The 16,952-nt window shown below is 36.1% G+C and overlaps 2 non-coding genes across 2 annotated transcripts; both read left to right on the forward strand.

Annotated features, from left to right (window-relative positions):
• The first annotated feature begins 14,520 nt into the window (after window positions 1-14,520).
• On the forward strand, window positions 14,521-14,597 carry LOC141834243 (small nucleolar RNA R12). Its single transcript, XR_012602294.1, has one exon. It is a non-coding gene; the product is annotated as a small nucleolar RNA R12 (small nucleolar RNA).
• A 159-nt stretch (window positions 14,598-14,756) lies between these two features.
• Window positions 14,757-14,842, forward strand: LOC141834232 (small nucleolar RNA SNORD24). The gene has a single exon (XR_012602287.1). It is a non-coding gene; the product is annotated as a small nucleolar RNA SNORD24 (small nucleolar RNA).
• Window positions 14,843-16,952: the final 2,110 nt, after the last annotated feature.

Raw genomic sequence — 16,952 nt, forward strand, 5'->3', positions numbered from 1 at the left:
TGACTGTCACAAAACAGCTCACTGCTGTTTTGTTTCTTGCCCAATTCCTTCAGAAAATTATTTAGCCACACCATCTCCTTGCTAGCTTCGGAGACAGCAACATACTCTGCTTCTGTGGTTGAAAGAGCAACAACTTTTTGAAGTTGTGATATCCAACTCACTGCAGTCCCACCCAAGGTGTAAACATAACCAGTGGTGCTTCTTCTTGTGTCCAGATCACCACCAAGATCTGCATCAACAAAGCCTTGTAAAATGATGTCATTTTTCCTGAAACAAAGACATTTACCTGAAGTGCCTTTCAGGTATCTTAGAATCCATTTTACTGCCTCCCAGTGTTGTTTGCCCGGATCTGCCATATACCTGCACACAACTCCCACTGCGTGTGCTATATCCGGTCTGGTACAAACCATTGCATACATCAAGCTCCCCACAGCTGATGCATAAGGAATTTTCTTCATGGACTCACACTCTTCAACAGTCTTTGGTGACTGCTCTTTAGATAGCTTGAAGTGACTTGCTAGAGGAGTGTTGACTGGTTTTGCATCTTGCATGTTAAATCTGCCCAACACCTTCTGAATGTAGGCTTCTTGAGATAGCTTCAGAATACCATCTGTTGTATCCCTCACAATTCTCATTCCAAGAATTTGTTTTGCTGCCCCCAAGTCTTTCATAGCAAATTCCTTTGACAATTGCTTCTTCAACTTGTTGATCTCTGTTATACTTGATCCTGCAATGAGCATATCATCCACATATAACAGCAATATGATATAACAATTATCAAACTTCTTAAAATAACAACAATGGTCCATGTTGCATCTAATGAACCCATTGCTGCAGATGAATCCATCAAACTTCTTGTACCACTGTCTGGGAGCTTGTTTCAGACCATACAAGCTTTTGTTCAGTTTGCAAACAAGGTTTTCTCTATGATGTTCATGAAAACCTTCTGGCTGCACCATATAAATATCCTCCTCCAGATCACCATGGAGAAAAGCTGTTTTTACATCAAGCTGTTCTAGGTGCAGGTTTTCAGCAGCAACAATACTTAGCACTAATCTAATAGTGGTTAACTTGACAACTGGAGAGAAAATTTCAGTGTAATCAATACCTTCCTTCTGTTGGAAACCTTTCACAACCAGCCTTGCTTTGTACCTCTTGCTGCCATCATGTTCTTCTTTTAATCGAAAAACCCATTTGTTATGCAGTGCCCTCTTGCCGGGTGGTAGTTCAGTCAGCACCCAAGTTTCATTTTTGTATAGGGAATTCATTTCATCTTTCATTGCCAACTCCCACTTGACTGAATCTTCCACCTGTATAGCTTCATCAAAGCTTTCAGGTTCACCTGCATCGGTCAACAACAAGTAATACATTGCAGGAGAAAATCGTTCAGTTGGCTTGCGCAATCTGCTTGATCTTCTCAGTTGAACCTCTGGTTGTACTGCACTATTCTCATGATCTTCTTGAGATCTTCTCAGCACATCCTCTTCTGAAATTTCCTCCAACTCAACTTGTGTACTTTTCTGACTTTCTTGACCTGCATCTTCAGATCTCACATCAGATCTATGCTTATAAAGCAATTTTTCATTGAATATAACATTCCTTTGTCTAATGATTTTTCTACTTTCATCATCCCAGAAGCGGTATCCAAAATCATCAGAACCATATCCAATGAAAAAACATCTCCTTGACTTAGGATCTAACTTGTCCCTGTCATTCGAATCAACATGCACATATGAAACACAACCAAATACTCTCAGGTGTAAGAGAGTTACCTCCTTACCGGTCCAAGCCTCTTCTGGTAGCTCACCATTTAGAGGAACACTGGGTCCTCTATTAATTAGATAAGCAGCTGTGTTAATTGCATCTGCCCAAAAGGTTTTTGGTAGACCAGCATGTAGCCTCATGCTTCTAGCTCTCTCATTTAGAGTTCTATTCATACGTTCAGCAATTCCATTCTGTTGTGGAGTATTTGGAATTGTTTTCTCCATACGAATGCCATGTACTGCACAGAAATTTCTGAATTCCTTGCTGCTATATTCTCCTCCATTGTCTGACCTCAGACACTTGATCTTTGCACCAGTTTGATTTTCCACTTCAGCCTTCCACTTCACAAAGGTAGAAAATACATCAGATTTATTTTTAAGAAAATAAACCCATACCTTCCGAGTGGAGTCATCAATAAAGGTGACATAATATAGTGAACCTCCTAAGGATCGAATAGGGGCTGGTCCCCACACATCAGTGTGTACAAGTTCTAACTTTTCTAGCTTAGAACGTCTTCCAGCTTTAGAGAAGGTGACCTTTCTTTGCTTTCCCAGAATGCAGTCTTCACACAGTCCAATATCTATGGACTTTAGATCACCTAACTTCCCTTTTACAACCATCATTTTCATTCCCTTCTCACTCATGTGTCCAAGTCTGCAGTGCCAGATCTTGGAATCCTCTTCTGAATTTGCCACTGCCACTAAGTCTTTGTCATTTGCAGTCATATACAGAGTTCCCATCTTGCTGCCTCGTGCTATAACCATAACACCCTTGGTTATCTTCCAGCACCTATTAACAAAGGTAGTGACATATCCTTCGTCATCAAGCTGACCAATAGATATCAGATTTCTCTTCAAGCCAGGAACATGTCTAACATTCCTTAGCTTCCATACAGCCCCATTTGTTGTTTTCAACTGAACATCACCCTTCCCCACAATATCTAGAGGCTCATCATCTGCAAGATAAACTTTCCCAAAATTGCCAGCAACATAATTTTGTAAAGTTTCTTTACATGAGGTAGAGTGAAAAGATGCTCCAGAATCTAGAATCCAGGATTCAATGGGACTGTTAACACTCAAAATCAGAGCATCTTGGACTTCCTCTGTCATGACGTTAGCAGAGTCTTCTTCTTGTTTCTGCCCTTGATCCTTTTTCATTAGGAGCCTGCAATCCCTTTTAAAATGGCCTTTCTTACCACAATTCCAGCAACCATCGCCACGGGGTTTAGACTGACTTCTTTTCTTGGACTTGGATCTATTCCAATTTTGTCCACGCTGATTTGTTCTTCCCCTGCCTTCAGTGTTTAAGGCAGAACCTAAAACTTCACCAGATTCCCTTCTGCGAACATCCTCGCTCAGAATCAAGTCTCGAATCTCTGTAAGTTTCAGTTTACTTGATCCTGAAGAACTGCTAACAGCCGTCACAGTAGCACTCCAACTTTCAGGTAAGGAGGACAGAAGAATCAAGGCTTTTATCTCATCATCAAAATCGATTTCTACAGAACTCAACTGTGTTGTAATCACGTTGAATTCATTTATATGATCTGTAACCGAGGAACCTTCGGTCATCTTCAGATTAAACAAACGACGCATCAAATGTACCTTGTTGGAAGCAGATGGTTTTTCGTACATGTTTGATAACGCCTTCATCAGACCTGCTGTGGTCTTCTCATTTACGATGTTGAATGCGACGTTTCTGGCCAACGTTAAGCGAACAACCCCGAGAGCTTGTCTATCCAGAAGATCCCAGTCTTCTTTCTTCATACCATCTGGCATCGTTCCAAGAAGTGGCTGATGCAGCTTCTTTTGATACAAGTAGTCTTCGATCTGCATCTTCCAGAAACCGAAGTCCTTGCCATCAAACTTCTCGATTCTCACCTTCCCTTCATCCGCTGCCATCACTCCCACTATTTCCCTTGAAACTTTGCTCTGATACCAGTTGTTGGTCAGGGATCGGCAGCCCTCTCGCACACAACCCACACGTAGAGATTGTAGAGGAGATGAAGAAGGAAGAAGAAGAACACAAGAACACCAGATTTGTGGTTTGGAGGCAACTCCTTCCTCCTTCCACCGCCACAACAACAATTAATTCTATATATCAGGAATATCCCACGCTACAAAGGAGAAACCGCCCCACCTTATATACTGGGAGGTTAGGGCACCATAATCGAGGATTACAAAGACGAAAAAGCCCTTAATTCAGAACTGACCACACAGATCGATCCACGACGAACCGGTCCACATTTGAGAGTTCAGGCTCCACACTCTAACAGTATTGTAAATAGGATTGTATGTTAATAAACTACATTGTAGGATTTAATTATTAATAAGTGAATCTTGTAAATAGTTAAGAATAAATAATAATGATCAACAAATAAAAACCCCGCACCAAATGTCTAGAATAACTCCCTGTCATTGAGTCCATGAGAAACGACCCGGACTTCTCTATATTACTTTAAGTGATAATTAGGAGTTTGATAAATAAAATTAATTAATTTTGATGGGTGTGAGTGACAAAATAAATAAAATAAATAATAGAAAAATAAAACATCCAGAACACACACCATCAAAATAATGGAATTGTGTTAATCAGATGGTTGAATTTGAATTGAAATAGGATGTGTATCAAGTATTTAATCGATTTGGATTGAATAACATGCTGTTGTTGATGTTTAGGGTTGAATTGAATGTTATGTTGTATCAAGTGTTGAGGTTTGTGTTAAATGATATGAATTTGGTGTTTGTTTAGAATTGTGTATCAATATGAATTCAGTATTGTGTGTGGAACCATAGAATTGATGTAGATAAACTTCTGATGTTGAAATTGAGTTATTGGGAAATGTTGTAACCGGTTGCAAACTTGTTAAATGTTGTGAATCTGATTTCTGAAATGGTATGAACATGGAAAATAGAAATAGTTTGGTTGAGTAGGATGTGTAATAAACTATCTCATCTATTGTTGATATTGTTGTGCTTAAATGATAATGTGGTGTTTGTTTAGAAATAATGTGTATCAATTGTATCACATGCTTAGGGTTGTGTAGAATGATATGATGTTGATGGTTGTATATGGATTGTGTTGGTTGAGTAATGCATGTAGTATGTGTGTTGTTGTATTATAATGCATGATGTATGAATTTATGATGTATGTTTGTACATGTTGTATTAATTGAAACCCATGTTGTATGTTAACTTTCAATAATAAATTAAATTGTGGAATAGTTATTGTTTATTTATGTATAGATATGGACTACTTTGTAAATGTGTGAAACTTATTGTATATTATTGTAAATAGGATTGCATGTTAATAAACTACATTGTAGGATTTAATTATTAATAAGTGAATCTTGTAAATAGTTAGGAATAAATAATGATGATCAACAAATAAAAATCTCGCACCAAATTAATGTCTAGAATAACTCCCTGTCATTGAGTCTATGAGAGACGACCCGGACCTCTCTATATTACTTTAAGTGATAATTAGGGATTTGTTAAATAAATAATTAATTAATTTTAATGAGTGTAAGTGATAAAATAAATAATAGAAAAATAAAATACCCAGAACACACACCATCAAAATAATGAAATTATGTTAATCAGATGGTTGAATTTGAATTGAAATAGGATGTGTATCAAGTCTTTAATCGATTTGGATTGAATAACATGCTGTTGTTGATGTTTAGGGTTGAATTGAATGTTATGTTGTATCAAGTGTTGAGGTTTGTGTTAAATGATATGAATTTGGTGTTTGTTTAGAATTGTGTATCAATATGAATTCAGTATTGTGTGTGGAACAATGGAATTGATGTAGATAAACTTCTGATGTTGAAATTGAGTTATTGAGAAATTTTGTAACCAGTTGCAAACTTGTTAAATGTTGTGAATCTGATTTCTGAAATGGTATGAACATGGAAAATAGAAATGGTTTGGTTGAGTAGGATGTGTAATAAACTATCTCATCTATTGTTGATATTATTGTGCTTAAATGATAATGTGGTGCTTGTTTAGAGATAAGTATCACATGCTTAGGGTTGTGTAGAATGATATGATGTTGATGATTGTATATGGATTGTGTTGGTTGAGTAATGTATGTAGTATGTGTGTTGTTGTATTATAATGCATGATGTATGAATTTATGATGTATGTTTGTACATGTTTTATTAATTGAAACCCATGTTGTATGTTAACTTTCAATGATAAATTAAATTGTAAAATAGTTGTTGTTTATTTATGTATAGATGTGGACTACTTTGTAAATGTGTGAAACTTGTTGTATATTATTGTAAATAGGATTGTATGTTAATAAACTACATTGTAGGATTTAATTATTAATAAGTGAATCTTGTAAATAGTTAGGAATAAATAATGATGATCAACAAATAAAAATTCCGCACCAAATGTCTAGAATAACTTTCTGTCATTGAGTCCATGAGAGACGACTCGGACCTCTCTATATTACTTTAAGCGATAATTAGGGGTTTGGTAAATAAATAATTAATTAATTTTGATGGGTGTGAGTGACAAAATAAATAAAATAAATAATAGAAAATTAAAACACCCAGAACACATGCCATCAAAATTTTGGCGCGGTTGCCGGAGACTCAAATGATGTTTGTTTGTTTTAGATTGTACATTAGTGTTATAGATTATTGTATCTTTACTTTATTCATTTCATTTATTCGTTCTTTTTTCATATATTCTTGTGCATATTTTTCTTATTTATTTATATAATTGTTACTTCTTAATTGTTTAATTCTTTTGCTCTAATTACTTGGAGGATGTTGATTTCAGTGACACTATGGCTTATGGCTTTTCTATATTGGAGAGGTATATGAAAGTGTAGAAAATTGTACTGGAAGCAATGTCCCAAGGATCACTTTCATCGGTGTTGAACGATACAGTCTGCAGAGTTGGAGTACCCAGGGCGATTAGGAATCAAAGGTCTCCTCATTGCAACAATCCATCTTCCTAGTAAAAGGGGAGTCATTCTATCTCTTTATTTTTTTTGTACATACTTCATTATTTGCTTTATTTTAATTTTATTATTCTTTTTGTTTAGTAGGATGTGTATAGTTTATTTTTATGTTTAGTAGGATGTGTATATGTTTTATTCTTTTTGTTCGGTAGGATGTGTATATAATAAATAATTTAGTTTAGGATATGTATATTTATTTATTTATCATTCTTTCACAATAAATTTTTTCCCTACATGATTTGATCATCTTAGGAATTGTGATAACTCCTCACAAGGTGTTTGACTCGGCTCCTCTACAAAAGTGGGAGTTGAGGCTACAACTTGCACCGCTTGTTCCTCTCTATGAGTCGAAACATTGTTGAGGAGTTGTGAAGTGATCTTGTTCCTTGATGAGGGTTGAAGAGTCTTCTTATCCGATCGAGGGGCTACAATGACTTCACCCCTACAAGTAGCTGAGTTTCCTCTAAGTGTATGTACTTCTCAACCCGCTCCAAAAGCTTTACGTAATTCACCGAAGATTTCTTTACCAAGGATATGAAGAAATCTCCATCTACTAGACCTTGGGAAAATGTGCTGATCAAGATCTCTAAAAGGGTCAATGAAACATCCCAAACGGCCCGATTGAATCGTTGGATGTATTCTCAGAGGGTCTCCCAAGGTTTCTGCTTCATGGAAGACACATCTTACTACTGCCGAATTGGTGCAAAAACGCAAACTTAAAGTCGTCGAATGAGTTAATGGAAGAGGTTGGGAGGCGATTGAACCACCATTGGGCTGAGCCTGACAAGGTGGTCAGAAAGATGTGACACTTAACATCATCAAGGTATTGATGTAGCAGGGAAACTCAAAGCAATACAGATGATCTTCTGGATCTGACGATCCCATGTTTTCTCTCAGTTGTGGCTGTCGAAAATGACGAGGCAACTCTTGTCGAGGATTCTTTTAGGGAAGCGTGTTCCTTGAGCATCTCCCTCATTGGCAGCAGAGGTCTTTCCTTTGCAATCACGAGAAGGCATCTCCCCTGCTTATGACTCATGCAAATCTTCATCAAGGAGGTTTGTCCCCCCGTTGAGGGAGCTCATAACTAGCAAGGTCTCTACTAACAGTGATAGCACCTTACCTGAAAGAGAGGGCGTGCTTGGTGAGAGAGGAGGGGCTCCTAATGGTGATGGTTGCAGGAGTGGGTGTTGCTATAGCACTTCTTGCACCGCCTTGAAGACCAATTGATTGATTTTTTCTAGCATCATGGCTATTACTTTGTTGCAACTTTTCTCTCTAATGGAGACGTGGTTGTCATTCGTTCTTTTAGTATTAATCATCATACCATCATGGCTTAAATTTTCCATAGATGGCGTCAATTTATTCTGTTAGCAGTCGAGCGGTTACGAGCAGTTTCGGTAACCGCCCATAACCTCCGCCCACCACCTCCACACTGCGCGCACGAAGTGCACTACGTGCACTCCTCTGTGGAAACGCAGCCTCTCCCTATAAAAGGGAGAGGAAGGCTCTGCTGTGCGGGCGTCTCCAGCTAGCAGTGAGGTGTGTTGTGTGCTGCGTCCAAGCCGAAGTGCCGGAGAAAGATCAGGGAACACCAAATCGGAGGATTTGGGGAGTAGAAACTTGAGAGGCTTTCCGTTCACCGTGATTGCTTCTCCGACGGCAAGAAACTTCAACCGGGCGTGGCATGCTACAACAGGTAATTTTTTACATATTCCGGTCAAATACCATGGATGATCAAGCCACTAGTCAATGAATAGCTGACGTGCATGCTCTATGGAAATAGTGGTTGAGGGGGTTGAAAAGATCTGAAAAGCACTCCAAAAAAGTTAGAATGGCATCGGAGATGGATCGTGATAGGCCACTTTGACGATCAGGTTAAGGTTTTGCTTGATGAAGAAGAATTGGATAAGTAGGATTTTGTATGCACATACCTATACCCGCGGGGGCAGACGACATTTTAAAGAGTTGTAAATGTGCCTTTTCTCCATAACATGCAATTCCATTTATTTTATGTTCCGAGATACGAGCTTTTGTTTATCGCAAAGGTCCGAGATATGCATTTTCGTTTATCGTAGAGGTCCGAGATGCGCACTTTCGTTTATCGCGGAAGTCCGAAATATGCGTTTTGGTTTATCGCGGAGGTCCGAGATGCGCACTTTCGTTTATCATGGAAGTCCGAGATATGTGTTTTGGTTTATCTCAGAGGTCCGAGATACGCACTCCCATTTATCATAGGTTCCAAGATGTGCGCTACTGTTCTCTCCATCTTCTGTGGAGAAACGATCTCATGAATGAAGCGGTCATATATCCTCCTTATCCCTATGCCCTTGTATCCTTAGCGGACCACATACGATATGGGCTTGAGCTGGGCAAATGAGGAAGTGAGGTCAATGCTGAATGACCTTAACAAAGTTGCTACCGAGGCCGAGTTGAAGATAAAGTTAGTGATCGAGGCCAAGTTGAGGATGAGATTGGCAACCAAGGCCAAATTGAAGATGAGGTCGACACTCAAGGTCGAATCGTAGTAGATGACTTGTTACTAGATAAACCCGACTCCTTGAGAGGAGTATACTGAGCTAATTCGACCAAACCCAAGTACCTTCTAGTTCAAATCTGATCTCCCTATGGTCACATTTGATTCGCCTTGATTTTGATTGATAGCTCAATACAACTCTTGACTACATGGGATATGCAAGAGCTACAAGTTTCCACCACATCATAGAGTGCATAGGAATATTTTATTTTATTTTAGTTTAGTTTATTTTATAAGAAGAAAGGTGCTTAATATGAATAGGAGGTATTTATTTTTTATTTTGTAAATTATGAGACGCAGGATATAATACTTTAAATCCTATAGAATCTAATGAAACAGTGAATAAATTAGTAGGGGGCAAAAAATAAATTACTTGAAGGCCTATGTAATCCTCTCCGCATGTAATTTATTAGCAGTTTGACATCACTCGTTACATCAACAATGTGTAAAACGTGCATGCGGTGGTAAAAGTTACGTATGATTCTTACATGAAAGTTTAAATTTTATATTGGACTTTTTTTTTTTTTTTTTTTGAATGTTTATGGAGTTTGAAGTATCAGAATTTATTCATCTATATTTTTTAAATTTATTTAATTATCAATTTGTGAGATCTAACCATCCATTTTCAAAATTAATGATCGTAACATAAAATACGATAGACTAATCAAGGGAGAGCTATGATCAAACAAACAGGCGAAATTCGGACTGGATCATGGAAAAAACATGCACTGCTATTTGTGAGCATTAATTTCTCCAAATTAATCCCAAATGACACACATACATGGTTTGGCATGACATGATCGTACCTTGAGTAAGATCGGATCGCATCATAAATGAATTAACTTCATAAATAATATAATATAAAAATATTTTTAAAATAAATTAATTAATATTATTTTTTTAATATATTTAAATTATCGGTTCTACACTGGACTTCTCAGGCGCCTTGCAGTTAGACCCGACCACGGTTCAGAATCGACGGTTCGACGGTTCGGAACCGCCGGTTCGACGGTTCGTGGCAGGTCGACCCTTAACCTTAACCGCCCAAGACGGTTACGGTTCACGGTTCGGAACCGTCGGTTCACGATTCGGTTCACGGTTCGCCATGGTTCGCGACGGTTCGAGATTATTATATTAAAAATTTTAAAATTTAAAATTTAAAATTTATTTAAAAAAAAGAGCTTGCACTTATTAAGTTGCCTACATATCCCCTTAGGGTATAGGGGAATCAAAGTCCACGTAGTTCTTTTACATTTTACCCTTTTACATCACTCACTTCCATTCCCTCCCGTTCCTCCCGTTGTATTCGTTCATTCTGTATCAAATTCTTCGACTTCGTCTTCTGAAAGTTGCATTCCTTGGATTCTTTTCTCGGCTCTGGTCCAATCGTCGAGTAATGCTTGGGCTTCCAATGAGTCGAGAGACATAGTTGATCGTCGTTCATCTAGTATGTTGCCGCCGGCACTGAATGTCTGCTCCACAGCAACAGTTGACACTGGACATGCTAAAATTTCTTTGGCAATTACAGAGAGAACGGGAAAGCTTTGAGCCTTTTGTGACCACCACTTTAAGATATCGAAATCTTCACTATCTGCTTCATTAAAATCAAAAGAAGTGGTAAAATAATTCTCAAGTTCCTGTGTGGAACTTGAGGATCCTCGTGGATGTTTCGTCCGTTCTTTTAATAAAAGTTGTGCTTTTAAAAGTTTTAAATTAGTACTAATAGTTTGTTGTTGTGTTTCAGAAATATTAGTTTGTATTCCATATTTCACATAATATTGATTATAAATATCATTTAAATAATTTCTAATAATATATATAATACTAGCTGGATTAGGAGAAGAAAGATCTTTAATAGGAATTAAAGTGTCATAGTATAAAATTAGCATTACTTGTAAAACTTCTAATTTAAATCTAGGAACTAAAGCAAATGCAACTAAATAAATTTCAGGAATTAAATAAAAATATTTTTTCCATTTAGTTTTCATAGCTAATATACAAGAAGTTAAAGCTTCATTATTGATATGTTCATTTAAAATTAATACTATACTACAAAAATTTACTAAAACTAAATGAGCAGTGGGATAATAAACACCGGAAAGTTGTTCGGTTGCATCATTAAATACTTTTAAAATTTCACAAATAATACTACAAATATTCCATTATTGTGAAAATAAATAAATATTAGTATTACTATTTTCTGTAAAAAATAAACATAATAAATCTTTATATTGAAATGAATCTTGTAATAATTGATATGTGGAATTCCAACGTGTTGGTACATCACGTGAAAATTTTTTAGGTTTCATTCCATTACCTCTACAAAATCTACCCCATTGTTTCATCATAGATGGATGAGACTATAAATATGAAATTGCAATTCTAATTGGTTTAATATAATTTTCTAAAAGTCTTAATCCATCTTGAACACATAAATTTAAAACATGGCATACACAACGAATATGAAAAAATAAACCACCAATAACATATTGACAAACAAATTTTAATTCATCTATAGAAGCGGTATTAGAACTAGCATTATCTAATGATATTGAAAATATTTTATGAGTTAATCCATATTCTTCTAAAATTAAACATAATAATTGTGCAATATTATGGGCAGTATGTGATTCATCAAAAAACTCTATAAGCTATTAACCTTTTTTGGAGGATCCAAGAGTTATCAATCCAATGACAAGTTACACCCATGTAAGAATGAGTTTGCCAATGATTACTCCAAATATCGGCACATAAAGAAACTTTATTATTTAATTTACTAAATTCATCAATTAAATTCTTTTTTCCTTGTTTTACTAATTTTTTAATTGTACGAGTAAGTGTAGTCCTAGGAACACGTTTAGCAGATGGATTAAGAGATTCTTTACAAAAATCTTCAAATGTGCATTTAGATCCAAAACTAAAAGAAAGATCTTCTACGGAAACAAATTTAGCTAATGAATGTCTTAATTTATTATCAGAATATAAAAATAAACCAAAATCAGTACTACTACCGCTAGAAAATCTAGATAATTATGTTTGAAAAAGGTCGAGTTCATATTCCGTCGGGTGCTTCGTTTCTACATGTCGTTTTAACGACCCATAGCCGCCGCCGGCTTGGAATTTGTAGGAAGCATTGCAATGCTTGCATTTTGCACGCATTTCTCCCGATGGAAAAGTGACTTTCTCAAAATGTTTAGTAAAAATAGAAGATTTTAGAGGAGGATTATCCCGAACCTTAGAAGTAATTACTTCAGTACTTCCTTGTGTTTCGAGCGTCGGGAAGGTGTTGGGCCTCGATCTCATCATCGGTGGATTGAATGTTGGGAATGGGATCCTCGTGCGCTATTTCTTTTCCCCTCCGAGATCGATGTGAAGAACTTCCACCGCGGCCTCCTTCCATTGTAGTCGAAAGATGGAGTCGGAACTTGGAAACGCGAACTTACGAAGTTGAGAATGAGAGTTAGAGAGTAGAGAAGTGTGTGAAAATGATGAAATGAACTCCCTATTTATAGAATTTGGATCACAACGGACACTAAATCATAGTCATTGATCAAAAAATGATCAAATGATCCTAACCGTTGGAAAAAAATTAAAAAATAAAAAAAACCCTCCAACGGCTCTGAACCGCCGGTTAACCGACGGTTCAGAGCCGTTGGAAACCCCAAAAAAAAAAGATGAACCGGCGGTTCGTCCGAACCGCCGGTTCCAACGGAAACCCCAAAAAAAAAAGACTTGAACCGCCGGTTCACCAAGGCACACCTCTTCGCCCCAACTAATACATCGAGGTCTGTCTGTTTAGCCTGATCGATGAGGATGCCAAGAGTATTCAGCCAGGAGGTTGGAGCGGCACCGGGAACAAATTAGAATGTCATGAACTTTAATATCACTCATAATTAGAATTATTAATTTAGATTAGGTGCATTGAATTAATCTATCCTACTAAATAATTTAAATTGATTGAATTAATATTTTATCAATTAAGATCGATCCAAATGGATTAGTCGGCCTGAGCGACCTGTGTGGATCGGCCTATGGTATACTTGAGTTGGTCCACGGATAAAAAAAAAATTCTTTTTAAAATTTAAAATTAAAATGAAAATTTAGTGGATTCATATATTTAACCTATCTAATCTACAACTAAATTTAAATTTTTTAATATTATATATATTTTTTAATTTTTGATGAACTCGTGAGCTTGATCCACCTAATCTGTAATACAAATTTTAAATTCTCAATCTTTTATATATATATATATATATATATATATATTTTACTTGTAATTCGTCTTGATTTGAATTGGATTAAAATTTTATAGTCCGATAAAATGGCGATCAATCTATCCCACTTTATCATATGATAAATTTTTTATGGATTTGTCCGTTTAACCACGATATCAAGAACATTCGGTCTCACTTGGGAAAAACCAGTTCTTAAGCCGTTTTAATACTTAATAATGTTAAATTAATTGTGATAGTAAGCAAATAATTAAATAGTTTTTAAAATGTAGTTACTTTTCAAATTAATTTTTAAAAATATTAATGATGGATTTGTTTTAATATTTATTTTAAAATTTAATTTATTTTGTATAATTTTCGGTTCAAGTTTTTTTTAAAGATTTTTTATTAATAAACGTAAATGAGCTCTTGTTTAATTTATTTACATTTACACTTCTACATCCGCACCGCACGGGGAGCACTTGCTTCGGTCTATAATCTTGAGCAGGTTCCGGGGTCTTATCATACACCGCGGAGTACTAGAAACGCCAGCCCCGCTATAAATACACTGCATCAAGTAAGAGCATTAGGGTTTAAGGTCTTCTTCTGCCGCATCGCGAAGATCCGTCGCTGTTCTCCGATTCCTGGTTTTTGTCTCTTCATCTAATAACTTGCTTGATTTTTGGGGATCTCGGATTGTTTTTATGTTTGAATTTATTTAAAGTCGATTCGAAGGCCTAATATTGCAATTGTTTGCTGCTTGGTTTATTGCTGCAGCAAGGAATCTATCGTTAGGCTAGATTCATTTCATCCTTTTAGCTCCGACGATCTTCTCACACTTGTAAGATTTTTCGGTGACAAGGTTGATAAATTTCTTCTCCCCTTCGACACCTCAATTTTGCTTCGATTGGGGGCATTATTTTAAGCTAGATCCTGTTTCAAAAGTTTGATTTTGCTTCTATTTTTCTGTAAAAAGGATATTGTCGTTTATTCATGTATTAAATCCAATTATGATCCATCCGTTTCCTGCATGATGTTGGATGATGAAAAGAATCAGACGGATTCCCATTGATTTATAAAGATGATATCTTAACCAGCTACTTCTGACAGATCATGCCTTCACTGTTCTAAAAGGATTTTCCTCTTTTAAAGAAAAAAAATGATTTTTCCTGTAATATGAATACAAGGTAATGCATTTCATCGTTTTGTTTTCTGTTTTTTGTCGAGTTTGAGGATTTTTTCCTTCTTATTTTTTCAAGAGAATGCCCTTTAGTCTTTGATGTAAGAACATTATTTGCTACTCTTTATGGGATAAAACCCTATTGGATGATCCTTATCCACCAAGATCTCTCAGGCTATATTTCCTTTATTATTTCGATTGAAATCATTCAATTTTTTCTTTTTAATTTGAAGCTGTAAAGCTTTATAAAAATAAATCTTTTGTGTAAATTTTTTTTTTACAGAACGTTTTATTTTATTTTTTAATGGTTAAAATGAGTTGCTAGTCATCTTTTGATTGAAACTTGTTATGAATAAAGAAACTATTAAAATACTTTTTAAGATTATAAAGCCTTTGAAAATATCTTTTAAAATCATATTAACATCAAATGACCCTATGGTATTATGAAAATAGTTCTTTGATATTGAAATATTTAGTCATTTTATTGAATTATCTGATTTTTATTAATACTTAAATTATGTATTATATTTTTATATTTATTAAATTATGTATTTCTTATTTAAAATACATCTTCTATATATAGGCTCTTAATCTAATTTATCCATTTATTTAACTTATTAGACCGTCGAGCTATATTTAAAATTTTAAATAATAAATCATATTTAATTGGTATTAATATTTAAATTATAGATTATATTTATTAAATCATGTATTTTTAAATAATATATACCTTTTTTACACGCGTTTAACTGAGACACTCGAGTTGGTGAGTTGCATATTTAAAATTTAAAAAATGAGTTCATTTAAATCTTAAAAAATGAGTACAATAATGGGTTTTAAAAGTAAAAAAAATTTAAAATCTTATAACTGATTTAATATAGGATGAAAACAAGATTAAAAGAAATAATTACACTTTTGGAGAATGTTATTAATATAATAATTTTGATTTAGATTGAATTTAATAAGTTTAGAGTTAAATTAAATCTAAATTAAAACTAATGGACTTTTAAATCCCTTGAGTATGCTCAAATCTTAATTTCCTAACATAGATGGTATATGGTGGATTTTTTAATTTATAATTTAGTGTAATTTTTGGTTATTATCATGTTTAAACAGTTTTGCTATTATGGGCGACAGCTTCCTGCGCGTCCCGTGAGCGCCTCCATCCGAGCCGTCCGTCTGTTCGATCGCCCGATCCGAGCCGTCCGATTGCACAGTGTTTCTCCTTGGACCTTCGTCGCTTCCCGTCGCCCGTTCATCGCTGTCCGACCACCGCCGGCCGCCGGACCGGGCCCGTTGGAACCGCAACTCGCAGGCGGTCCGGTGGTGGCCGGATTTCGGTCCCGATTCGGTCGGAATCCGGCTGAATTTCGGTCGGTGAGCCGCCAGACACCGGTGGCCGACTTCGACCGGAATTCGGTCGGATTTCGGCCGAATCGGGGCTGGAGTCCGGCCGCGGTCGACGCGCCAGTGCCGAGCGCGTTGACCGCGACCGGACTCCGGCCCCGATTCGGTCGGAATCCAGTCGAATTCCGGCCGACAGTGGCGCCAGGCACTGTTGCCCTTGTTCCGGCCGGAATTCCGGCCCAATCCGGCCGAAATCCGATGCTGAAATGTGCGCCGGCGAGTCGCGGTTCCAACGGGTCCGGTCCGACGGTCGTTGGTGGTCGGATAGCGATGAACGGACGACGGAAGCGCGTGGAGGTCGGCGGTCGGCGCGCATAGATGCGTAGGAAGCCAGCGCTCATCATAGCAAAATTCCATGTTTAAAATTTTAAAATTGGAATGATCATAAATTAATTTTGATCAAAAAATCTTAATGATGTTAACCACATCAAAATTAATACAATCAATTTACTCCTAGAAACCTTCTGAGTCTTACCATATTCAAAATTTTAAATTTTGAAATTTATATAACTCACGAGTAAATCATTTTTGATCAAAATTCCTTAATGACCTTAATCAAATCAGAATAAATATAAATCAAAATCAATGCATTCCTAGTAACCTTTTAAGTCTCATCCTACTCAAAATTTTAAAATTTAAAGTTTGTACCATATTTATATTTTAAAATGTTGGAGATGGTTTAAGTCAATATAATTCTAGGAATACATGGATGATATTGTTGAGTGAATTATGATATGTTTAAATTTAACAATAAGTTTGTGCTAAAATTATCTAAATTTTAGAAACCACAGCATATCTAAGTTATGAAATTAAGATTTAAGAGTATAATGAGACTCAGAAGTTCCTAAGAGTGCATTATTGTTTGAATGATTCTAATGCT

This window comes from Curcuma longa, chromosome 8 (assembly GCF_044706935.1).
Source record: "Curcuma longa cultivar G26 ecotype Majalengka, Jawa Barat chromosome 8, ITB_CL_G26_1.1, whole genome shotgun sequence".
Lineage (NCBI taxonomy): Eukaryota > Viridiplantae > Streptophyta > Magnoliopsida > Zingiberales > Zingiberaceae > Curcuma > Curcuma longa.